The following is a 14,794-nucleotide window of genomic DNA, read 5'->3' as shown; positions in this document are numbered from 1 at the left end:
CTTAACAATTCTACCTACAGGTACTTTCCAAACACCTACTGGGGACATTATGTGGGTCTCACAGGCATCTGCATCCAGGGAACTTCACCAGTTCCTGGATGTCATGCTAACACATGCCAGTAAGCACATTTACTTCCCTAACACCCGTGAGGACAGGACCAGAAATATGCATCTCTTCTACTGTGTAGCACAATACCTGGAGGTACTGGGTGCCATATACTGCATGCACATCCACCTCAAAGCACCACCCGGTGAACAGGGTAGGGTCTACATAAACCAGAAGGGCTTCCCCTCCATCAACTGCCAGGTCATGTGCAATGCTCAGGGCATTATCATGAATATGTGTGCTGGCAGCCCTGGAAACATTCGCAACTCCTACATCTGGCATTCATCACAGCTATACCAAGCATTTGCCAGTGGGATCATCCCATATGGCCATCTGGAGGGAGATGCTGGCTATGCACTGGAGCCATGGATGATAACACCCATCAGAAATGCAGACACACCCACACAAGAATACCATAATGAGGCACACACACAAACCAAAGTTCATTATAGAGCATATGTTTGGGATGCTTAAGTCACAGTTCTGCTGCTTTGACATATCTGGTGGAGCCTTGCAGTACTCTCCAGCCACATGAGCACACATGTTCATAGTATGTGCCATGTTACACAACATGATCCCGTGGAAACAGCTGCAGCAGGAACAGCACTGGGAAGGGCAACACAGCCCACAACCATTGCCAAGGTCCCCACAGGCACAGAGGGACTCACAGTAGGAGACCTTTGAGCCTGCCCCCATATGCAGACTGAGGCATGCCCAGTATGCTCATGCCTTGGCAAAGAGGCAAGGCATATCATACACACTGACACTGTAATGACCCCAGGGACTGACACCTCTCTCTGACTTGCACACACAGTAAAATGGATGACACACACATCCAATTACCTGTAACTTACCATGCATAGGAAGTGTACTGTGTTTATCCAACAAAGGCAGCCCTCAAGCACCGTCCTTACAACTGCTGCAAGCACAAGGTAAGGCAGTCTTCTTAACACTAAAGGAATGGAAAATTGTATGTTCTGCTAGCATATCTATGGTAATGCTGCATGCATGCAAGGGAATGGGGTTGCCTACTGGGTTAGCAGCATACAACTGACAGCTATGTGGGACACCAGGAAATGTCTGACAAAACTGGCCTCCACACACTATGCAGTAGTACCCAAGGCAGCAAGTCCCACTTCAGTATATGTGTGGAGCCAATTAACTGGGGGTTCATAGGTCACAGGCATGGATTTCAGGGTGGGTGGGTCCCATAACCACCCCTCACATACACATAGAAAGTCAGCTGTAGAAAACCACAGAGAAATGTCTGATAAAGTCATAGTACAGCAGGACCTGCAGTTGCAGGACGGCTATGAAGGGTAAGGGTTCCTATTACGTAATCAAACTTTTACAAAGTTGGAATGCCATATGGTCGAAACCATATGTTCGAACTTATAAATGTTCTAATACGTAAAAAAAAAATAAAACAATAAAAAACTTACCTGATGGTGGTAAGCAGGAGGACAAGCCCACCTGCACCCCAAGCATGGCTGCGCCCACGACACCCCCCGCTCTTTAAATATACCAACTCCGAGATTGCACTACAGTGCAGTAGAGGGAAATCTTAGTTAGCAGTTAGTTAGTTTTTTTCTTTTTTTTTCTTTTTATTTTACATGTTCAAATTTTTGAAACTTCAAACATATGGGTTTGACCTTATTACATTTGAAGTTTCAGCAATTCGATTACATAATAGGAACCTGAAGGGTAAGAAGTCTGAAACTCAAATGTTATGCCAGTACAATCTGACCTGGGCTCTGTACTGATATGCCTCCAGTCTCCAAGACAGGGCACTATAGTATGGTAAATGGAACCAAAATATAAAGCAAATATCAGCACAGTCTGTGCAAATGTGTACAGTTGACAGGTGTGCCCTCCCATATACCCACACAAATGCAGTAACATATATGTTTGCATGGAAATAGCACCATAGCACACATTGGCAGGGCTGTAACTATACACATGAAAACATGTTGTCTGCCACAATATGCAGGGGTCAGTGACGTATGTGTATGTGTGGTTAATACTGTCTGGATCTAGCCGGGTCTATATCATAACGTTGAAGTATCAAAACGTTGAATGTTACAACATCAAACCCAAAACCACAAAAGCTGAAAACCTCGAAGATTGAGAACAGCGATTTTTTTCCCTGGGGAAAAAAATCACTGTTCCAGTACAAAACGCGAAACACACAAATACTATTTCTAATGTGGGGAGAGAAGGCCCCCACACCCCCATGCCCCCCTACTTAAATATACCAACTTCGAGATCGCACCACAGAGGAGGAATTAGCAAAGCCGCAGAAACGGCCCACCTAATTCTTTCCCTGGGAAAGAATTTGATGTTCCACGGCTTTGATATTTTCAGTCTTCGATCTTTCAAGTTCGAGGTTTTGGTATTCAAACATTTCAGCATTCGTTGTTTAGATGTACACCAGATCTAGCCAGCACATTCTCCTGGCAGCCATCTTGTGCTGCTCTAGGTACAGTGCTGCCTTTGACAGGGCCATGTGGAGAAAACTGCAGTGCCAACTGTTGTGCATGTCAGTGACACCCACTGCTTTGCCACTGACATACCTGGAAGTCACAGTGCTATGTGGAATATACTAAACATATTAGTGACATCTTGAAGGATGTGTAGCAGAGGTGCCAGGGCTTTTGTGAATATAAGTGCTTTGTGGTACTGTTGCCAGTGGTCCTTTTCAATAATCCTTTTTCTTATGTTTGCTTTTGCAAATAGTCGACATACCTACATACTTGAATGCACTCTGTACCTACACCCATAACTCCCAACCTCTGACAGCAAGATGTCTGTACAAGGACAAAAATAAAAGTGGAACAAAGGCACAATGATAGGCATGTGTTGTAAATATCGCCCTTACATACTGAGAAAGTTGGTAGGGTGAGGGGTTTGCAGTAGCAAAAATGGTCTTATGGTTATGTATTCTGAAACAGTAATGTCTGTATTATCTTGTAACATTACACTTCAATCATATGTAACTAACTTGCCATAAAAACACATGTTTAGGTAGAAAGGATGAAACCTATAGCCAAAAACCTGGACAACCTGCCCAAAAATTTACAGGTCAGAGGTATGCACACACAAGGATATGACATCTCAGGTTAGAAAGATACCACACAAGCAGAAGATCCCCAGCCAGTATATCACCAGGTTGCTGGGATGTTTACACAGCTGTGTGCCATTACTACACTGGCTGTAGCCACACCTCACAAATGGCCTTGTTGGGCAAAAATGTACATAGCTGCCCTCATAATATTGGTCTATGCATCATACAACTAGTATTCCTCTGGTAAAACACTGTGATGATCTGAGGATATCTGGCACTAGGTAATGACACAATATATTGCAGTTTCAGACTATGGATATGTCAGAAAATGTCTGCTAAATAAAACAAGTACCCTGACAAAACTCCTGTGTACTCCTGAGAGGTACAGCTGTAGCACACAAAACCCTGGACTAGAGTACACCTATCTCTAGAATGGAGTCCCACACTAACTATAGAAGGTCACACTGGGTATGCTCCTACACTTGAGAATCACAGGCCATGTTGGAACCCACATCAGAATATATGACTGTATTGTGTTTATCTGTCCATGCATACAGACAGCTATGTACACCTCAACTGCCCCCCCGCCCACACACACACACACATCAGACTGGATTGCCCTCAGCTAGCTGTAGGTGGCCCGTATGTGGTATATCTGCATCTGTTGTGTCACATACACACACATATATATGGGCAACAGATAACAACATATGTCAAGCATACACACACATAGATGTGGGGAAGTGTGAGACAGACAGTGATACAGAAAGAGACACGAGGGACACAGACAGAGTGAGTCACACACACGGATACCTTGAATGGCATACGGTGATGTCCTGCTGTGGACAGTGGCATACCAGTTGTAGACCATTATACATGCTAGCATAAAAGGTGAGCCCCATTGTGTAACAGTACTGAGGTTGAGTTTATAATATCACATCGTGTGTGTGTGTGTGTGTGTGTGTGTGTGTGTGTGTGTGTGTGTGTGTGTGTGTGTGTGTGTGTGTGTGTGTGTGTGTGTGTGTGTGTGTGTGTGTGTGTGTGTGTGTGTGTGTGTCCATAGGTCCAAGTATTAGGAAACTCTTTCCAGTCAGTACACTTCGCATTGCCCTTTTTCACAAGATCTGCTGCTGTCATTCACCCTAGAAGTATTATTAGACACCAGTCACCCATATAAATTCTGTAGCGCATGCAATAGCTGCGTAACACTATAGTACAGATAACTACATAAGTAGGGGATCTAATCTCAATACTGGCAAGTGTGTGTGTGTGTGTGTGTGTGTGTGTGTGTGTGTGTGTGTGTGTGTGTGTGTGTGTGCCTGTGAGACAGTTGTGTATGTGAGAATGAGGTGTGTGTGTTTGTTTTTTGCAGGTAAACAGTTTTAGGCCATTCCCACCCGCAACACTTCCCAGTGCCCCATTGTTACCTTTGGCCAGCTGTCAACCCAGTAAGCTCTGTAGCATGTGGTTAAGTGCCTAATACTATTGTACAAATCCCTAGATAGGCAGGGGTTCTATTCTCAGATCTGGCAAATGTGTGTGTGCGGTATACGTGTGTGTGTAAGTGTGTGTGTTTCTATGAAGAAGTATTTTGATAAGTTACCCCCCACTGGCCTACTTTATCAGTCATGCTGATGTCACCCCCCCCCCCTTATAGGTACATAGGCATACCTCTCAATTGTACAAATTTTTGCAGAATGTCTAGAAGTTTGCCTCATATTCTTGGTATATTTTTGACAAAATTATGTTTTTCTGGAAAATTAGTAGTAAATCAGTAAAGACTGACATTAGAAAATAATGGCAGACATTTGATTTTCAGACTTAATAACCATCAGACAATTCTTGCTGATGCAAAACCTGTTAATCTATAAACTTTCTAAGTTTGTAGGAGCACTATTTAAATGTTTTCCATATCTTTGGACCTTTTTCACATTTTTATTTATGGCTTTGTCTAGATTTCTTGCTCTAAGAGATTGAGAGGTATGTACATAGGTGTGTCCTAGGCTGATGACCCTGGAGTCATTACAAGCTTTGCCATAGATGTTCCCTGCCATTGTGCCACCCAGTGCTAGTTACCAGTGCCTCCAGCAAGTACAGCCACTGTAGTGATCCCTGGGGTGAACTTTATATTACCCATCCACTCATCAAGATCTCTCTGCAACAGGGTCATCTAGGTGCTTGCTTGACATGTATGTGAAGTCTATTCCAGGGCATTTGTAGTCTCTGGGAGATGAACCTGTACCCCCAGCATGTTGTGTTGATTGTGGTAATGAGGTCAATGTCCCTGCAGTGTGTGGTGCAGAGAGATTAGGATGTGTTTAGATGTAGCAGTTGTAAAAGAGCTGGGTCAGATATGGGTTTTCAAGTCAAGCAGAGATTGCCACTAAGTAGGTGACATTAGTCAGAGAATAGCTGGTGTCTTTTGAGTCTGTCTGTGTAGGACAGGTGTTGAATATTCAGAATCCTCATTGTGAGGTACTTCTGTGCCATCTCCAGCTGTTGCAGGTGTCTACTGATGTACATGCCAAATGGGGAATTATTCGTAATGAGTGGTCCAATGAGGGAAGAGTACATAGAGATGATGACCTCTTTCTTCCCAGATGCAAAACCCTTTGTAATGGCATGTGCCACATAGAAGAATTTCCTGACCGCAGCAGCAATGTGGTGGTTGAAGGACAGGTTGCTATCAACCTGTGTCCCCAGTTCTCTAATAACGCCTACAGTGTTCAGTGGGCTCCCATCGATTTGGCACATAGTGGGAACTGAGATTTTACCAAAGCAGCTGATGATGCATTCTGTGGTGTTAAGATACAGGCCATGGTTTCCACACCAGCCAGTGGTCTCAGCAAGGCCTTTCTGTAGAATGTCTGCATCACTTGTGAAGTTAATGATTGCTCCCAGATAGCAGTTGTCTGTGAACTTGGTCAGCCAGAAATCCTTTGTGTTGGCCTGGAGTCCTGAAAACTAGATGCTGAACATGGGACTCCACTCATGACTGGCTGGCAGTCTGACTTGGAGCATGCTACTTTCACACTGTGTGTTCTATCTGTGAGCTGATTTGCAACCACTCTAGAGATATAGGGGCTGATGCCTACTTTGGTGGGTTCAAGCATAATTCCTGACTGAGGAATGGTATCAAGAGCCTTGGGCAGATTGATTTAGGCTGCATGCAGCACCTTACTGTGATACACAGCCCTGGTGACTGACACAAAGAAGCCAAACGGGTTGAGCAGGCATAATATCTCTTTCACAAAGCCAAACTGTGTGGGGTCCATAGTTAGGAGATTACCTATATGTTTGTTGATCTGGTCCCTGATGATGCACTCCATAGCTGTACATATCACACATGTAAGGCTAATGGACTGATAATTCCCAGGGTCTGTAGTTCCCACACCTTTATGGAGAGGGATGACTGTAGCAGTGTGCCATTCAGGAAGGACAAATCCTGCAGTGAGGCTGTGACTGAACAGAGCACACAGATGTGTTGCCAGGTTTCTCTGTAGTTCATGTAGAACACAACCTGGGATTATTTGGGGTCCCATGGAAGCTGTATTCTCACATGTGGATAATGCAGGTGTAATCTGAGAGGAGTACTCCCAGGTGCCTGGCATTCCTCTGCCATTCTGACTGTTTCCCTAGGGGGGAGACAGGGGTAAAGCTGGCACTGAATATCTTGGCAAGAATGTTGGCAATATCTGTTGTCACAGTATAGGAGGTAGCATTGTGCAATACCACAGAGCACACCTGGGTATTGGTGTGGAGGTTCTTTGTATAACTATCAAAGGATTTGTGATCATTGTTAGTGTCTGTTGAAATTCTGCCATCATAGCCAGCTTTAGATGATTCCATGAGGGATCTCAAGTTGTTGGTGAGGTTAATAAGGGTGTTTTACCACTCTGGACTCCACCCATTTTCTGCAATGGTTTCTTCCTTCTGTTGTATGGGTTATTAATGTCAGGGGGCCACCTGATTGGCTTCCAGTGTTTGGAGGTGCGTGTCAGGGTTCTCTTGGGTATGGCTAGTTCCATGGATTGATGTACTTGTCTGTATAGTGCAATTGTGTATGATTTGGCAGTCATGCAGGTATTTGCCATTGGCATCGTTGCTGTGAAGTTAGCCACCTCTGTTCATATGAGTCCAAACTCAGCTGTGGAGATGCTGTTTAAGGTGGTTATCTTTGTAGGGGTTGAGAGTGAGAAGTGGATTTCCATGGTGATTACTCTATATTTGATCTGACCAGGTAGCAAATGACTACTGTAGTCAAGCAACAGTCCCATATGTTAGTAATCAACACAGGTCAAGAATGCTGCTTCCTCTACTGGGTGTCAGTATGAGCTGGTCCAGGGCATTGGAACTGATGTATTCCAGGAAGTGTTGGGCAAGTGTATTGGTGCATGAGTATCTTTCCCATTTGATGGACGGGTAGTTTAGCTCTCCTAGTATGTGAGTGTTGGGTTGGACCTTGATATATTCCAAGGTGTTGAGGAATGTGGTTTGAGAGTCTAGGGACATGGATGTGAACCTATAGCAGGCTATGAACTGGATTGCACTACTACCCAGTGTCAATTGTACCTGATGTATGTCCGATGCATTATACTGTGGTTCTACTCTGGATGTGTGTAAATCCATTATCGATATGAAGACACCACCAACTTTGGAGCTGTGGCCCATGTTTTGGGGCTGAGAGGTGTGAAATGAGTTATAGGCTGGTTGTGCAGGGGTGCTGTCTGCTGCCATAAAACACGTCTCCGTTACAACACAAATGGCAATGTTTATCATTTTGAGGAGTGCTGCGAGTTGCTGCATCTTGAGATGTAGATGTCTAGTATTGAGCAGCATGACCCTCTGATTGCATATATGTGTAGCTGCTACGGTGGTAATGTGACTTGGACCACCGCTGAAAATCCCACTACAGGGGTGGCAAGACACTTAGCCAGTACGCGGAAACCTAGAGGTTATCGATGCAGGCCATCTGTGGCAAGCCATTGCAGTCTATCAATCTTGTCATCCCAAGCAAACAGATACTGGTTCCCATGAGAGTGACACTAGACACATAAGCCAATTATTGAAGTCAATTATTTGTTGTTTGTACTGCAGTATCATTCAGGGTCACAGCAGTATACTGCCCGGGGCTACTGCCATACCTGCCTGGCCCACATAATCTGAGAGCTCCACCATGTCTCTTTTCATATAGACCATGGATGTGCATCACAGGTCATCCACACACACATGGACAATGACAGAGTGATACTTGTAGTTGTTGTGGAGTGACCTGACTGGGTGTGTTATGTTCTTAATTCTGGCATCTGATAGAAAGCTGAATGTTACTTCCTCCATGTTCAAACTAGTGAGAGGCACATCTGGATGCCTCGCAATTGAGTTACCTATGATGACTGTATCAGGCAAGGAGTTTAGCCTTTGGGGCTTAGGTTGAGGGGCACATTATGTAGTAATCCAAAATCCAGGTTTGGATTACTGTGTTTGTTTTTGCACTTTTTTGCTTCTTTGTTACTGGGCACATTATGTAGGTGAGATATGTGTCCTGTGGTTTGTGCTGTATTGTGGTGGTCAATTGGGTGTCTATCGGTAGAAATAACTAGATAGGCAGGGGTTCTAATCTCAGTACTGCCAACTATATGTGTGTGTGTGTGTGTGTGTGTGTGTGTGTGTGTGTGTGTGTGTGTGTGTGTGTGTGTGTGTGTGTGTGTGTGTGTGTGTGAGAGAGAGAATCATATACTGCCTGGGTTATACCATTTTGATTTGTGTACAACCATGTAATTGTCCTATCACCCAACTTTACTAGGCCTGCTGATGTCATTCACCTTAGAAGTACCTTGGGATGGGAAGAAATCACATAAGCTCCGTGGTGCATCTGATAACTGTGTAACACTATAGTGGAAATAACTAGATAGGCAGATGTTCTAATCTCAGTACTGGTAAATGTATATGTGTGTGTGAGTGTAACAATCATATACTGTTTGGGTTATACCATTTTGATTTGTGTACCACCCTCTAATTGTCCCATCACCCTACTTTACTAGGCCTGCTGATGTCATTCACCTTAGAAGTACCTTGGGACTAGGAGAAATTACATAAGCTCCATGGTGCATGTGATAACTGTATAACACAGTAGTAGAAATAACTATGTAGGCAGGGGTCCAAATCTCAGTACTGGCACGTGTGTGTGTGTGTGTGTGTGTGTGTGTGTGTGTGTGTGTGTGTGTGTGTGTGTGTGTGTGTGTGTGTGTGTGTGTGTGTGTGTGCATGTGTGTCTTTGGGCAAATATCATATCCTGTTTGACTGATACCATTTTGATTGGTGTACCACCCATGCCTGCTTACCACCTCCTGATGGCATTACTTTATATAGTGCAGTAACGGCATCTGCCTCACATGCAGCATGTTAAACCATTATGCAGGCCATACCAGTCCTCTGTACAGATGTCTATGGAATATTCAGATGTTTGGGTTCATAGGTGTGTACTAGGCTAATGATCCTGGAGCCTTTACAAGCTTAGTCAAAGGATTACCTTGGCATCGTGCCACCTGACATTATTTCCCAGTGCCTCTGATGAGAAGAGCCGCTGGAGTGATCCCTGTGCTAAATTATCTATTTCCCATCCATTCATCATGATTTCTCTTGAAAAGGGCCAGTGAGGTGCTCTGTTTGACATGTATGGGGTGTCTATTCCACAGCATGGAAGGTCTCTGGGTTATGAACCTGTCCCTCCAGCATGTTCTGTTGATTGTGATAATGAGTTTGAGGTCTCTGGAGCATGTGATGTGGAGGGACTGGTATTTCTTCAGATGTAACATTTCTAACAGAACTGGGTCAGACATGGCTTTGTGAGTCAAGCAGAGATCGCCTCTAAGTAGGCGATATGAGACAGACAATAGTTGGAGTTTTTTCAGTATGTCCATATAGGACAACTGTTTAAGGCCAAGGATATTCTTTGTGAGGTACTTTTGTGGCCTCTCCAGTTGTTGCAGGTGTCCAGTGAGGTACATGCCAAATGGGGCATTGTACTTGATGATTGGTCTAATGAGGGAAGAGTAAAGGGAGACTATAACCTCTTACTTCCTGGATATAAAACCGTTAGTAATCAGACATGCCACATAGAAGGACTTTCTGACCACAGTGGCAATGTGGTGGTCAAAAGAGAGGTTGCTGTCAACCTGTGTTCCCAGATCTCTTATAATGCCTTCTGTGTTCAGTGGACTACCATCGATGTGGTAACCTATGGGAACTGAGCTTTTCCCAAAGGGGATGCTGACACATTTTTTGGCATTGAATTTAAGGCCATGGTTCTGACACCATTTGTTCATCTCAGTGAGGCCTTTCTGCAGGATGTCAACATCACTTGGGGAGTTAATAATAGATCCCAACTTGCAATCATCTGCAAACTTTGTCAACCAGAGTCCCTTTGTGTTTTCCTGGACCTCAGAGAAGTAGATAACAAACAGGAGAGGACCCAGGACCGAACCCTGTGGGACCCCACTTGTGACTGGCAGTCTGACTTGGAGTCGACTACTTTCACACTGTGGGTTCTATCTGTGAGCCAGTTTGCAACCCACCTAGTGATATAGGGGTTGATGTCTAGCTTAGTAGGTTTCTCTATGATTCCTGAGTGGGGAATGGTATCAAAGGGCTTGGCCAGGTAAAGGTAGGCTGTATGACCAGCTTGCCTTCATCCACAGCTCTGGTGATTGACTCAAAGAAGTTGACCATGTTGAGCAGGCATTATCTACCCTCCACAAAACCAAATTGTGTGGGATCTGGAGTTTGGAGATTCCTTATATCCTTCTTTATTAGGTCCATGATGATGCATTCCATAGATTTGTGTATCAGATTCATCAGGCTAATGGCGCAATAGTTCCTAGGGTCTGTATTCGCTCCTCCTTTGTGAAGAGGGATGACTGTAGCAGAGCACCATTCAGTAGGGATAAAGCCTGAGATGAGGCTGTGATTGAACAGGGCACACAGGTGTGATGCCAGTTCACTCTGCAATTCATGTAGAACACAGCCAGGGATATTGTCAGGAACAACAGAAGCTGTATTCTTGGCCTTGGACACTGCTGTTTTAGCCTGTGCAGCAGTAATACTGGGAGCCTGGCAATCAACTGGTATTGTGATTGGTCCTTTGGCGGGGGTGAAAGGGGTAAGGTTGGCACTGAATCTGTCAGACAGTATATTGGCAATATCTGCTGGCTCACTCTAGGAGGTACCATTGTGCATTAGCTTAGAGCAGATCTGGGTATTGGCATGGAGATTATTTACATAATTATAGAAGGCCTTGTGGTTGTCTTTACTGTCTGATGCAATTCTGTTTTCATAGCTAGCATTAGAGGATTTGATGGGGGATCTCAACCTTTTGTTGAAGCCGATAAGGGAGTATTTCCAGTCTTGGGACATCACCTTATTCCCCATCAGTTTCTTTGTTCTGTTGTAGAGTTTGTTTATGGCAGGGGACCACCAGATTGGCTTCTTGTTTTGGCGGATAGCGTCTTGTTTCTATTGGGTATGGTGAGATCCATGCATATGTATATGTGTTTGTACAGTGCATTGGTGTGTGATTCGGCAGCCATGCAATTATTGTCCATTTGCGTGGGTGACGTGAAGTTAGCCACCTCTGTTTTAATGAGCCCAGTGTTAGCTTTGTAGAAGTTTGTTATGGTGGTTACCTTTGTGGGGGGGGGGGGCAGTTGTGGATTTCCAAGGTGATTATATTGTGGTTGGATCTAACCAGGGAGGAGTTGACGTTTGGTGTAGAGCAAAGGTCACCCATGTTAGTAAAGACCAGGTCAAAGATGTTGCTACCTGTGGTTGGGGTATGAATGAGCTGGCCCAAGGCATTGGAATTAATGAATTCCAGGGAACATTGTGCAAGTGTATTGGTACATGAGTATTTTTCCCAGGTAATGAAGGCGGTAGTTGTAGTCACCCAGTATGAGAGTGTTAGGTTGGACCCTATTATTTTCCAGGGTGCTTAGAAACATGGAGTGTGAGTCTTGGGACATGGTTGGGGACCTATAGCAGGCTATGACCTGAATCACTGTCTTACCCAATGTTAGCTGCACCTGAAGTATCTCTGATGTGTTATGTGGGGCTACCAGTCTGGAGGTGTGTACATCCTTTATGAGTATGGACACACCACCACCTTGGGAGCTTTGGTTCAAGTTCTTTGGCCAAAAGGTTCATAGGTTCATAGGTAGGTACTATGCTATCGGCCCTGGGGCCTATATAAGCCTAGCCAAAAATGTTCCCTGGCTTTGACCACCCAAGAAAGTTGTTTTTCTGCTCCCCTGTCTAGCAGAGCCACAGAAGTGATCCCTGGGATGAATTTCCTATTCCCCATCCAATTGTCAGGATTTTTCTTAAAGAGGACTAATGAGGAGCTTTGCTTGACATGAATGGGTAGTCTGTTCCAGAGCATGGGATGTCTCTAGGATAGGAATCTATCCCTCCAGCATGTTATGTTTATTATGGTGGCAAGGTTTAGGTCCTTGGAAATGTGGCTCAGAGAGATTGATGTTTCTTTAAGTGTAGCATGTCCAACAGACCTGGGTTTGACATGGCTTTGTATGTTAGGCAGAGGTTGCCTCTGAGTAGGCGATAAGAGACAGAGTAGAGATGGAGTTTTTTGAGACAGTCTGCGTATGACAGCTGTTTGAGGCTAGTAATCCTCCTAGTGAGGTATTTCTGTGGCCTTTCTAGTTGTTGTAGATGTCTTCCTAGGTACATGCCAAATGGGACATTGTACTCTATAATGGGTCTGATGAAGGATGAGTAGAGCGAAACAATTACCTCTTTTTTACTGGAGGTGAACCCCTTTGTGATGAGGTATGCCATGTAGAAGGATTTCCTGACTACTGTGGCAATGTGATTATCAAAGGAGAGACTACTCTCCACCTGTGTCCCAATGTCTCTTATCACACTTTCAGTGTTTAGTAGGCTACCTCCTATGTGGAAATTCATATGTACAGTGTTTTTTCCAAAGGGGATGACAGTGCACTTCTTGGCATTTAGCTTGAGGCCATGACTTTGACACCAAGCATCAGACTCAGTGAGGCCCCTTTGTAGAATGTCCACATCATTAGGTGATTCTATTATGGTACCTAGTTTGCAGTAGTCTGCGAACTTCATTAGCTAAAGACCTGCTGTATTAGCCTGGACTTCTGAGAAGTAGATGCCAAACAGGAGAGGTCCCACGACTGAGCCCTGTGGTACTCCACTTGTCACTGGTTTGAAGTTGGATTTGGAGTCGGCTACTTTTACTGTGTGGGTTCTGTCAGTGAGCCAGTTGGCTACCCATCTTGTGACATAGGGATTTATGCCCAGTCTAGTGAGTTTATCTATAATTCCAGAGTGGGGATGGTGTCAAAAGCCTTGGTGGGGAGGCTGTGTGCACCACCTTACACTCGTCCATGGCTCTGGTGACTGCTTCAAAGAAGTTGAGCAGGTTTAGGAGAAATGACCTACTTTTTACAAACCCAAAATGAGCAGGGTTCAGAGTTTGGAGGTTACCTTTGTCCTTGTTTATAAGCTCCAAGATGATACATCCCATGCCTTGCAGACCAGGCTCATGAGGCTAATGTAGCAATAGTTCTCAGGGGTCTGTGGTGGCGCCCCCTTTGTGGAGTGAGATAACTGTCGCTGTGTGCCATTCAGTAAGCAGAAAGCCTGAAGTGATGCTATGAATGAACATTGTACTGACAGTTCGTTCTGTAGTTCGTGCACAATGCAGCCTGGGATGTTGTCAGGTCCTATGGATGCTGTGTTCTTGGCTTTGGAGAGTGCAGTCTTTACTTGTGAAGCCGTGATTACAGGAGCTTTGCATTCTTCCGGTATAGTGATGGGCCCTTTGGGAGGTGAGGGGGTGAAGTTTGTACTGAACCTATCTGCCAGGATGTTGGCAATATCAGTTGGTTCTGTGTATCTAGTGCCATTGTGCTGTAGCTCAGAGTAGATCTTAGTGTCGCCATTGAGATTCTTGATATAGCTATAGAATGCTTTGGGGTTGTCTTTAGAATCAGTGGCAATTTTATTTTCATAACTAGATTTGGAGGATTTTATGAGGGATCTCAGATTCTCACTGAGGCTGACCAGGGAGTTTCTGCAATCAGGGGATTTTACTCTTTTTTGCAAAAGCTTCTTCCTTCTGTTGCAGAGTTTGTTTATGGCAGGGGACCACCAGATTGGCTTCCTTTTTTTGAGGATAGCATCTTAGGGATGGCACGATCCAAGCACTTTTGTACTTGTTATACAGTGCATTTGTATGGGATTCAGCAGTCATACCACTATTTTCCATCTGTATGGGTGTCGGGAAGCTTGCCACTTCTCTCTTAAGAAGCATGAAGTTGGCTTTGGAGAAGTTTTTTTACAGTGGTTTCCTTAATGTGGGGTAGCGGCAGGATATTGATGTCTAGGGTGATTAGCTTGTGGTCGGATCTGACCAGCAAAGAGTTGACCTCTGAAGTGGAACATCGGTTGCCTATATTGGTAATGAACAGGTCCAGGATATTGCTGCTCCTGGTGGGGGTATGAAGCTGATCAAGAGCATTGTAATTTATGAATTCCAGAAAGTGTTGAGCAAATGAGTTAGTATACAAATATTTTCCTAGTTG

The sequence above is a fragment of the Protopterus annectens genome, chromosome 1.part0 (genome assembly GCF_019279795.1).
Source record: "Protopterus annectens isolate FY-2018-M chromosome 1.part0, PAN1.0, whole genome shotgun sequence".
Lineage (NCBI taxonomy): Eukaryota > Metazoa > Chordata > Ceratodontiformes > Protopteridae > Protopterus > Protopterus annectens.
This window is presented reverse-complemented; position numbering follows the sequence as displayed.